The following is a 10,661-nucleotide window of genomic DNA, read 5'->3' as shown; positions in this document are numbered from 1 at the left end:
TATTAAGCATATATATCTATATATATGTGTGTGTGTGTATACACATACACACACACACACATCTGAATTTCTAGATGTGAAAACTATGCCCGGCATGAAAAACACACTGGTTTGCATTAGTCACAGAATAGATGCTTCAGAAGAAAATACTGGTGAACCTGAAGACATAGAACAAAATCTATCCAAAATGAAACACAAAGACTGGGGGTGGGGGCGGGGGCGGGGGGGATCATTATATCATTAACGAACTGTGGGACTTCAAGTGACTACCACATGTGTAACTGGAGTCAAAAGAAAATAATTTGGGGAGGAGGTAGATTAAAAAAAATAATTGAGAAAACAATGGCCGAATTTTTTCCAAATTTGATAAAAATGTAACCCCCACAGATCCAAGAAGCATAACAAACCCTCAATACAGGAAATATGAAGGAAAAAAATGCAAAGACACATCTTAAAGAAATTGCTTAAAAACTGGGAAAGTCTTAAAAGCAGCTGGAGAAAAAATGTTTTGAACAAAAACATGAAGATAAAAGTGATACATTTCTCATCTGAAATGATGCAAGTCAGAAGAGAATGAAGCAACAATTCTACTAAAAAGGACGCAGTCGATCTAGAATTACAACATAGAAATATGAGCCTCCCAAAATGAAGATGAAATAAGGACTTTCATAGATATATAAATGCTTAAAGAATACATCATCAGGAGAACTGTGCTACAAAAAATGCTAAAGGAATCTTTCATACAGAAAGAAAATGATACCAGATGGAAATATGTATCTATATACAAAGAAATTAAAGGCAACCAAAATTATATTTTCCTCTGCTTTTTAATCTCTATAAAATTAATTAAATGTGTGTAGTAAATAAATAATAACAATGTACTGTGAGGCTTTAATACATTTAGAAGTTAAGTGTATGACAACAATATTACAAAGACCAACAGGTGGAACAATAAAGTATGTATTAGGAAGGTTTTATGTTATACATGAGGTCATATAATATTACTTAACTTAAAAGTTAAAAATGTATGAAAATGATGGAGACTTGTCAAAAAGGCATTCAAATAAATTGATGGGACTCCCATTTTGGGAAACTTTGAGTATCAAAACAAATCGTGGTTGTATTTAGATTAGATTCCACTGAATAAATTAGGACTCCATGAGTCCATACTGATATCATAGTCAAAAAAATAATTAGGGGAGAAAAGAAAGTTCTTTCTTCACTGTGCCCCTAAACTTTTTACTTTCCTGATGTATAAAGTAGCCTTTTTTTCAATGATACACACAGATGGTGTTGTGTAACTCCAATATAAATTCCACTTCCTATTATAAATTGATAAGCCAGTTCCAATAAAATGAAAGGCTTATTAAACTGTACAGACAGCATACTTGATTGGAGGCATAAAACAAAATTTCATTTATATTTGAAAGTTTGCTTATTATTGATTTTGTTGATTTAGAAACAATTCGATTTTATATTTGCTTATACGTTTCTCATCTAAGTCTTTGGCTTAATAATATGCCTATTTCTGTTTTGAAATCCAAGGGAAAAAAGCATAAGATTTTGATAAACAGATAACTCACCTGACTCTTTGAATATTTTAAATACAAGTATGTGCTCAATGTAGTGAAGTTGATCCATTTGACTTTTTTTGAATCCAAAAATAACTGCTTGTGTTGAAACTACCTGACATGTTCTCTCTTTCTCATGATTGATAGAGATCATGTTTGTTATTACTTCTCAAAAATAAAATAAAATTACTATTCTCTTAGGGCTAGCTACAGAAATAAGATAGAAGAGGCTTTGTAGTATCTCTTTCTTTATATCTTGTATCACATACACTGTGGAAATGGCCATTCCAGTAAAATATAACAACTTTGGTCAATAAAGCCTTATCATATAGGGATATATAAAAAGCTTCAGATATGCATATTTTGGAAAAATGAAAAAGCTATCTCAGAAAATGACAGCAGAAGAACTCTGTCTCCTTCTTTTCTTTCATCCTATTTATTGAATGCCAAATATGTGCCGGTATCTGTTCTAGATTCAAAATACAAACTCCTTACAATCAAGCTTCATATGCTGACCATCACTGTCTCACCTTTAAAAAATTCTGATGACATTTTATTGCTTGAATTTGGATTTTTAAAATAAATTTATAAAAATTGCTAAAGTGTAATCTAGGTATTGAGACTAATAAATAGTAGTGATATTAAAATAATTCAGGATGACTTTTGATAGAGGTTTTAATAAATATAGAGTCTGGAATTTATTTACAGATGGCTTTTAGACATGACTTTGAAAATTATATTCAGATAATAAGAAAACTCAATGAGATCCTTAGAAAGAATTATAGTAATCTTTATTCCCTTAGGAAAAGAAATTACCTGGTTTTCTCCATAGATATATTTTAAGATGGAATTGCAGAGGATATAGACATGTTATCTGAACTGAAAGGCTGAGCATTTTCAAGTTTAAGATTGATTATAAGTGGCTGCTACAAAACAACTCTGTAACAATATTATATATAAAGAATATTTACATTTTCTTTAGTTTGGTTTTTGACTATAGAATCATTTAAATCCTCTTTCCCCAATAAACACACACATCTACACATTCAGTGTTTTAAGTTTATTTTATTTTTGTTTTGTAACAGCTCGAAAGAACAAGACGGTTAACTTAGTCACAGTAGTCAATACAATCCTAGAATAAAAGTATTAAAGTTTTCCAGATGAAATCACTGACCTTCTGATAAACCTTACCTTGCTCTTAAACGCATAATACTTCTAAGCCAAAAATATGATTTGATTTATTTGGTTATTATCTAGTAAATATGTTATCAAAATTTTTATTGTAATTAAAGATAACAGCAAGCAAAAAACAACTAATCCAAAAGCCTCATGCTGGACTCTAGGATAATTTCAAAAAGGATTAAAGCTAAAAACAAACAAACAAAAGGAAGAATACTTACTACCAAACTTCACAGAATAAATGAAGCTATATCAAAAAGATGAAAAACAAAAATTTAAAAAGGTACTTGCCCCCTATTCAATTATATAGAAAAATCATCCAAGTTTTCAATTATATGCTAGCTTCTGAGACCTAGCAAATCCCTTATTTGTTTATTTTGTTAATAACATAAATTTCTAAAAGCCTCATACATTTAGAGACTTAAATTAACAAGAAGCCATTATGATTATGTGCATGCATAAAATTTGATATATCCAGAGTGAAGCTCCATTCTAACCTTTGCAGCTAACAAAACAACGGGAGGGGGAAGGCTGGAGACAGATGGACGCAGAAAGAAGAGAGCAGAACAGGTGAGAAACCTACTTTAAACACAGAATAGTAGAAGGTGATACTGTTCATGCCTGATGTAGTCCTAAGACCGCACCTTCAGTAATGAAGACGGAATCAACCGCATCAACTACTTGTAGGTTTGATTATGAAACTAGCATCTCACTGAGCATTGTTAGACTATGTGAAATAAATGTTTGAGTCTGGAACACTGTGCATGTACGTATGTATGTATATGTGTATGCATGTGTGCATGTATGTATGTATTCAGCCTGGGGTGAGGAGATAGGTAGAACATCTAAATTTGGGGTAGTTCTTGATTAAACTAGATAGAAAATTCTCAGGAACAGCGCTGGACCTATTCCTTATATCCAAAGGATATTAGGGGTGAGCACTTATTTGGCCATCGAGCTACTTTTCAGGTGAATAATTTGACCCAGCTGATGTTAATAATTCCATTTCTGCCCAGAGCTTTTATATATGCTATACTCTCTGAAGCAGCCTTTGTTACAGATTGTTGTGGGTTAATTCGGGCCTCGTTTCTCATATTTTCTCTCACTGCTCTGTCTAGAGACTCCAGCATCACTCCCACTGCAAGCACTCTCCCTCATGACTCTGCTTCATTTAGTTCATACAACTCACACTATGCAAAAATAGCTCAAAAAGAAAGAAAAGGAAAAAAGAAAAGGGAAGGAGGAAAGGAAAAGGAAAGGAAAGGAAGGAAAGAAAGGAGGAAAGAAGGAAGGAAGGAAGGAAGGAAGGAAGGAAGGGGAAGGAAGGAAGGAAGGAAGGAAGGAAGGAAGGAAGGAAGGAAGGAAGGAAGGAAGGTAGGTAAAGGAAGAAAAATCTTTGCTGCACCGACCTGCCCTCACCCAGAATGTAACCTCTTTAAGAGTAGAGATTTTTATGATTTTATTGAGTATATGCTCTCTACTCAACTCCTGTTAGGTGACTAATAAAAGTTTATTGAATGTATCACCCAGAATTTAGGACAGGTTTTATTACAAAGTAACTTTTCTCAAATATAACTGAAAACATTTGTTGAGATCAAACATGCCCAAATGTGTAACGAGAACCATGGGTGTTTTATTCTGTGTTAACCTAACTATGAATAAAGGTAACAGACTACATGGGATATATGACAGGTTCCAAAATGATCGTCTAGTTCTCTCTCAATAAGAAACTGAGAAGAACTGTAAGCCAATGTTATTGAGAAATTACTGCCCGGATCCTAAATAAATTTGTTATTCTTTTCTGATCTTTCTTTTTCTTTTTAATGTGTTCTGAAGTATTGCACTGTCCAGGTATGCCCTACACCTGGTTCTTTCATGTTTCAGAAACCTTGCCAGTATTGCTTATGCCTGATCTTACAATTGATCCAAATATTCTTCAAGTTTCAAATGTTTATTAGTTGATTCTTACCCAAGTTTGTTCTACCAATATACTTTGTCACCCATTACTATGTATTCTTTCTTTCTAACCTAGTGGTTTTCAACCCGACTTGAACATTAGAATCAACTGAGGAGCTTTTAAAATTAATATTGCCTGAGCCCCATCCCAGGTCATTAAATCAGAATCTGTGAGGGTGGAGCTCCATTATATCTTTTTAAGAACTCCCTAGGTAATTATAATGTGCAGCCAAGGTATAGATCTGCTGCTTTAACCTGAATGCATTTTCTCTCTCTCTCTCTGTCATGCCACAGTGATCGTAATGTTTACATTCTACTTCTCTGGTGCCAATTGCCATTTCCTAGATAAATTCCAGCCAATAAAGAGTGCCCCATAGTGAAGAAACATAAATACCATGATATGTCATGTATGTATGTACGTATGTATGTATGAGGCATTACCCATGTCAAGATATTTTATTTTCTAACAATTTACTAATACCTCCATACATTCCATACATTCATCCATCCATAAATTCAGACATAACTCTGGGTATTCAGAAGTTATACTTCAGATAAGAGCTACCCCACATCCTTTCAGGAAAGACATTTCAAAAAATTGACCTCTTCCAAAAAACGCTCCCAGGAAATTTCTATAGATAAATTCTTGAAAGAAGTTTAAATGAAGATGCTTCATTATAACTGAAGAGAATTTGCCTAATACACACATTAATGGGTGGAGAATATTTTATTTTAATTAGTAGTTTTCCTGTATCCTCTCAGCTCTTCTATTAGAAAAAAGCTTTTATGATGGAAATATTGCTTGTTATAATATTGTTATTATTAGGCTACAGATAGGTAAAATGTTGCCAACATAAACACACACACACACACACACATATATATATATATATATACACACACACATTTTTTCAAGATGTACTTGAAATGTGAAAATGGCAATACAAAAGAAACTTAAAATAAATTTTGAAATAATAACACTAACAGAAAACTATTATAATAATGAAGGCCATTTAACTACCTCCATACTCTCCATTCCAGTTCCCTTCCCTGGGGGTAGCCCAGAAAGTCTACGGAATGTTTTTTGAAATTTTTTACATTTACAAATACATAGAGTTGCTATTTTGAACACAGTGTTTTGTTTGCTTGCTTTTGTTTTTCCTCATCTGCTATGTGTAATTTCAATCACTCCAGTGCCAAGATGTTGAGAGGCCCTCTGCCTCTGAAGCCTAACAGTGCTCACTGTTGGAGCATTAAAGCATGCTGGAAGCCCACAAGAAGCCCATAACTTACACGGGGACACTAAAGAGAAACTGTGACATTTGTTAGTCCTTTACTTCTTTAAATGATACCTGCATGTTTTTAATGAAACATGAATTGTTACAGAGATGGGAGGGCAGGTGTTGACTGTGAAGAGATGGAAAAATAACTTCAACAGAAGTGGTTTGGAGATAAAACTAAAACATCACATCGATAGTTCCCTTTTGTCGTTTTTTCCAAGATTGCCTGAGCAAGATCACACCCTGCCTGCTCGATATTATTCTAGAGGGAAAGGATAAAGACCTGAGCTATTAACTGGGGACCTCGTGAAAGGGTGGCAGGAATGTCAGCAACACAGATAAGTGGCCGTTTCTCAGTGTGTGGTCTATGAACCACCTATACATAACGAATAGATGATGCTTGTTGAAGGCTGTGTAGGGCCTGACCGTGCTGGCGCCTAATCTGAACTTTCAGCCTCCACAATTGTCCTGGTTTCAAGTCGGCCACGGGAGAGAATTCTGGACTCACCTCCTCCCATGCACAGACCGAATTCGCAAAAAAAGTCTAATCATTGTCTGAGCAACGCCTACACATCCAGAGAGTGACAGAAGGCCCGCTCCCGCCATAAACCTCATTAACCCCACCCGGGCGCGCAGAGACCCAGACAGTCTGGAGGGAATTTAAACCGCGAAACTTGAGCAAAGGGTTTGAACCCCACACTCAGGCCCCCAACTTTTAAGACCTGTACCTGAAAGAGGAACCCTCAAAACATCTAAATTTAAAAACCAACAGGAGCAGGGCTCCGGTCTAGGAGCCCCACAGGCTGTATAACGAGCTGAGTGAAGCACAGCTCTTACAGGTCTGCGTGCAGACTTACCGGGTCCAGGGTTCCGCGCAGCCGCAGCAAATCTGGGGGGTGCCGACTTTCCGTGAAGGAGGCTCATTTGCTCATCTTAAAGCGTCAGCATTGGCCTGAGGGGTAGGCATCTAATTTCACACTCATCTAGGGGTAGCCGCACAGGCCTGGAGCTCCTCCTCAGCCGCCTACAGCAGGTGGATTCTATCTTATCTCTAGGCCCCACCTCTCGCCCAGGTCCCCGCGCAGGCGCCATCCATCGTGCGATTTTTTTTTTCCCACACCAATTTGGTGATTATCAGCCCTATTAAGCTACAAAGAAAGACCTACTCTTATTGGGCTCAAAGTTTAAAGCCTTCATCGACTATTCTTAAAAACATTCAAAGTCATAAATTTAAAGAGGCTGAAAAAAATGTAAATATTTATAAAAATCATAAGGAACTAATTTCTGTAGGTTCTGCTAGAAGAACAGAATTTACTTGACATTTTAAACCTAAGTGTAAGAACTGGGTAAACGTGGAGTTAGCACAGGCCCTTCGCATTTTTCTGGTTGATCAGAAAAGACCCATGGAACGTTTTGCAAAAACATTTCACAGACATGTACGACTGGGTCCATTTGTTCTTGTCACTTCGAGAAAGGCCATGCCATGTTGATGGGGCAGTCTCCTGTGCGTCGTGGTCCGCGCTAGGTTTGATTCCTGGGACTGAGACCCTTCTGGCTCTCTCAGCTTCCTCCAATTCAACTCTGCCCACTCTTCTTTGTATCGACTGCCAGTGACTTTTGATTCACGAAGCTTCTTCCTGGGCAGAAACTGCTGTTTTTTTATAAATGCAAATTGCTACACTGCAAATTGTCAAATAAAATATTTTGCTCTCTCTCTCACTCTCTCTCGCTCTTAAACCAAACCAAACCAAACCAAACAAACAAAAAAGCCTTCTCCGGACCCTGGATGGAACGCGTCCATCCCTTCCACCCTTCCCACTCGCCCCCTCGCGGCTGCACTACCCCATCCAGCTTCCTCCAGCTGGTCCCTCTTCCCTCCTGTTTGGACCACCTCCCTTCCCTCAACCTGCTGTCCCTGGCCCCAATGGAGGGGCCCAGGTACTCCTGACCTGTCTTCTCAGCAATGAGATGTAGGACATAGTCCTCTAGAACTATGTCCATCATGTCCATCAAGAGCCAGGGTATGTTGGAGCCATATTCAAAGAACTGTTACAACAGGTCCACCAAACCCACCCAGATCAAGACCCTGAAGCCATAAGTCCTGACCTGGTGAGTGAAAGTAACATCCCTACTGTCCAATGGGAATTCCAGACCTTCATTCACAGCATGGATAAGGACTCTGTGGCAGTCACAGTCCAGGTCACTGGATGCTGTTCTATTAACATAGGCTGAGTCTGTCACACCTGCCTTAATGGCCTGGCTCAGTTATTGCCCCACTGCGATGAGTTCATGGTCACAGATTCAGTGTTCATCATTAAGAAGCTACTGCATATGCATTCGGCACAGCATGGGAGATCATCAAACACTTGGCAAAGCTCACAAACAACTTCCAGGTGCCCATGGCCCAAGTTAGCATCCTGAGACTCATCGGCAAGTACTGAGTTTGTCTCTAGGATTGCATCTTATGCTTCAAGAAAAATGGACAAGTCTTTCACAGCAGAAGTGGACACCATCAAGCTTCAGGTCATCCACCTGGTAGGCAAGCTCTACCTGACCAACTCTAAGCGGATGAGGCTGCTGACCCAGTGAGTACTGAGTCTGGCCAAGTGCAACTGGAAACTCCACAGTGGAACGCACTTCACCTGGCAGCTTATCATTCCTTTAGAGCAGGGAGGCACCCTCAGCCACTGTGCCAAGAAGCTCTTTTTTGGCACCCAAACCAGCTCCAGTCTTGGAGGCTTCCTTCAAAGACCGGGATCACTTCTGGCTGCACTCACTGTCCCACCTGTTCCGTATCAAAGCCACAGGCTACCAAGAGCTTCCAGACAGGCCAGAGGTAGCCTCAGATCCATCTGCGGTCAACATGGAGGTAAATGAATGGACTATGTGTTCAAATTGCTCAAATTGCAAGATGAAGGCAAGGAGAAACCCTTCTACTCAAACTCTGAGCAGGAGTCAGGCCCCGCAGAGTCAGCGGCCCCCACCTTCCCATCCCTCCAGTGATTCCCACAGTGAGAGCAGCAGCTTAAGAGTCCAGCAGTGAGTCCAATAATGAAGATGAGGATGAGGACGAGGAGAAAGGGAAGAACAGCAAGAGTGAAAAATGAGGAGGAAAGTGACAGAGGCTCAAGGAGAAGGCCCGTCCTTGGATCAGGGCAGCAATTCTAGCAGAAGCTCACCAGAGTCAGAGGGGAAGCTGGTGGAAACTGCCTCCTAGAGGAAAAAAAGAGAAAACAAACAAACAAACAAAACCAAAAAACAAAAAAAACACCTCCCAGCAACAAAAGTACCTCTGCAGCCAAGGACATCTCCCTGCTTAATCTAGAGGACTTCACCTCTCCCAGTGTCGAGCCTGTGTTTCCCTCCATGGTTGTGTCCCGTCTGGCTGCTGACAGCTGGCCTGACACTCACAGAGTCTCTCCTGGTGCCCTCCTGCTGAGTTGAGTGTCAGGTATTGGGAGGCAGGGGCCGCTCTGCCACAGAGCTGGCGAGGGGCTGGCTGTGGTCCCCACTTTCAGTCACCAATCTTTATGCAGGGCCCCCCACATGGTGTGGTGCATATTCCCTGGCAACTCTGATACGCTGATCCTGCATGGGTACCGCCAAACTGCCTGCCGGCACCAGCATACAGGGATTTCCTGAAATAGAGTCTGGCACCAGGAGAATCTGCCACTGCTGTCATGGGCATCAATTTCCATGACTCAACCGAGGCGGCCAACTTCCAGCCGAGCACCCAAACCTGACAGTTCTATGTCTCCATTCAGCCATCTACTGAGGCGCTGACTGCTCTCATGTTCATGAGTGAGAATGAATTAAAAAGAAACTGGAACAGCTACCTGGTGCGAACTGACAGACGCCTGTCAGAGTGACCACACTGTGTATAAGAAGTGACTGAGACTGCCGACCTAGGTCGTGTCCCTTGTGGGACATCTGATGAGAACAGGGCTGCAGGGAGGAAGCTGACCAGTGGAAGCCTGGTCCTCGAAGCGGTCTTGGAAGCGGGGGACACTGGAGCTGCCCAGCAGACAGTCAACAGTGTGAGACGGTGATCAGCAGCGTGTGGTGAAGGACACGGTACAGGTGCTGATCTAGCAAATTCCAAGCTCTGCGGCCTTTTGGACCACCACCTTTCCCTCCTTCATGACATCTGGGCTTTTAGCCACATACATTCCCCTTTCTTTCTCTCTTTCTCTTTCTCTTCTATCAGACTTCTAACGCCAGTTAGCATCCGGGGGGTCCTCTCTCCCTCTGGTCATTACGAGTCTCTCCCCCAAAACCCCTCCCCATAGAGTCCTTACTGACCTGTGCACAGGGAGACTGCAGCTGCTCCTTTCGGCCCTCCCAGCTTTCTGTAGCTATTTATGTAGCAAAATCTCAATAAAACCTCTTTTTCCTAATATATATTATACACACACACAATATATGACATTAACTAGCTTTATTGTGGTGATCATTTAGCGATATATAAAATATTGAATTATTATGTCGTACACCTGAAACTACTATAATGTTATATGTCAATTCTAACTCAATTTAAATGAATAATAAATTAGTAAATAAATGAATAAAACGTGTATTTCCAGGCTCTAGTTCAAGAATATCTGGGGGCGAGCCTAGAAACCTTCATTTAAAAAGTGTCAAATATGATTTTAAAGCACAGCACAGTTAAAGAACA

General features: G+C 39.9%; 1 pseudogene; it reads left to right on the top strand.

The window, feature by feature from the left end:
• The first annotated feature begins 7,979 nt into the window (after positions 1 to 7,979).
• On the top strand, positions 7,980 to 10,035 carry LOC102878979 (annotated as a pseudogene).
• The last annotated feature ends 626 nt before the right edge of the window (positions 10,036 to 10,661 follow it).

Source organism: Pteropus alecto, unplaced genomic scaffold (genome assembly GCF_000325575.1).
Source record: "Pteropus alecto unplaced genomic scaffold, ASM32557v1 scaffold42, whole genome shotgun sequence".
Taxonomy (NCBI): Eukaryota; Metazoa; Chordata; class Mammalia; order Chiroptera; family Pteropodidae; genus Pteropus; species Pteropus alecto.
Note: the sequence above shows the minus strand (reverse complement) of the source record. Positions and strands in the feature narration are given on the sequence as shown.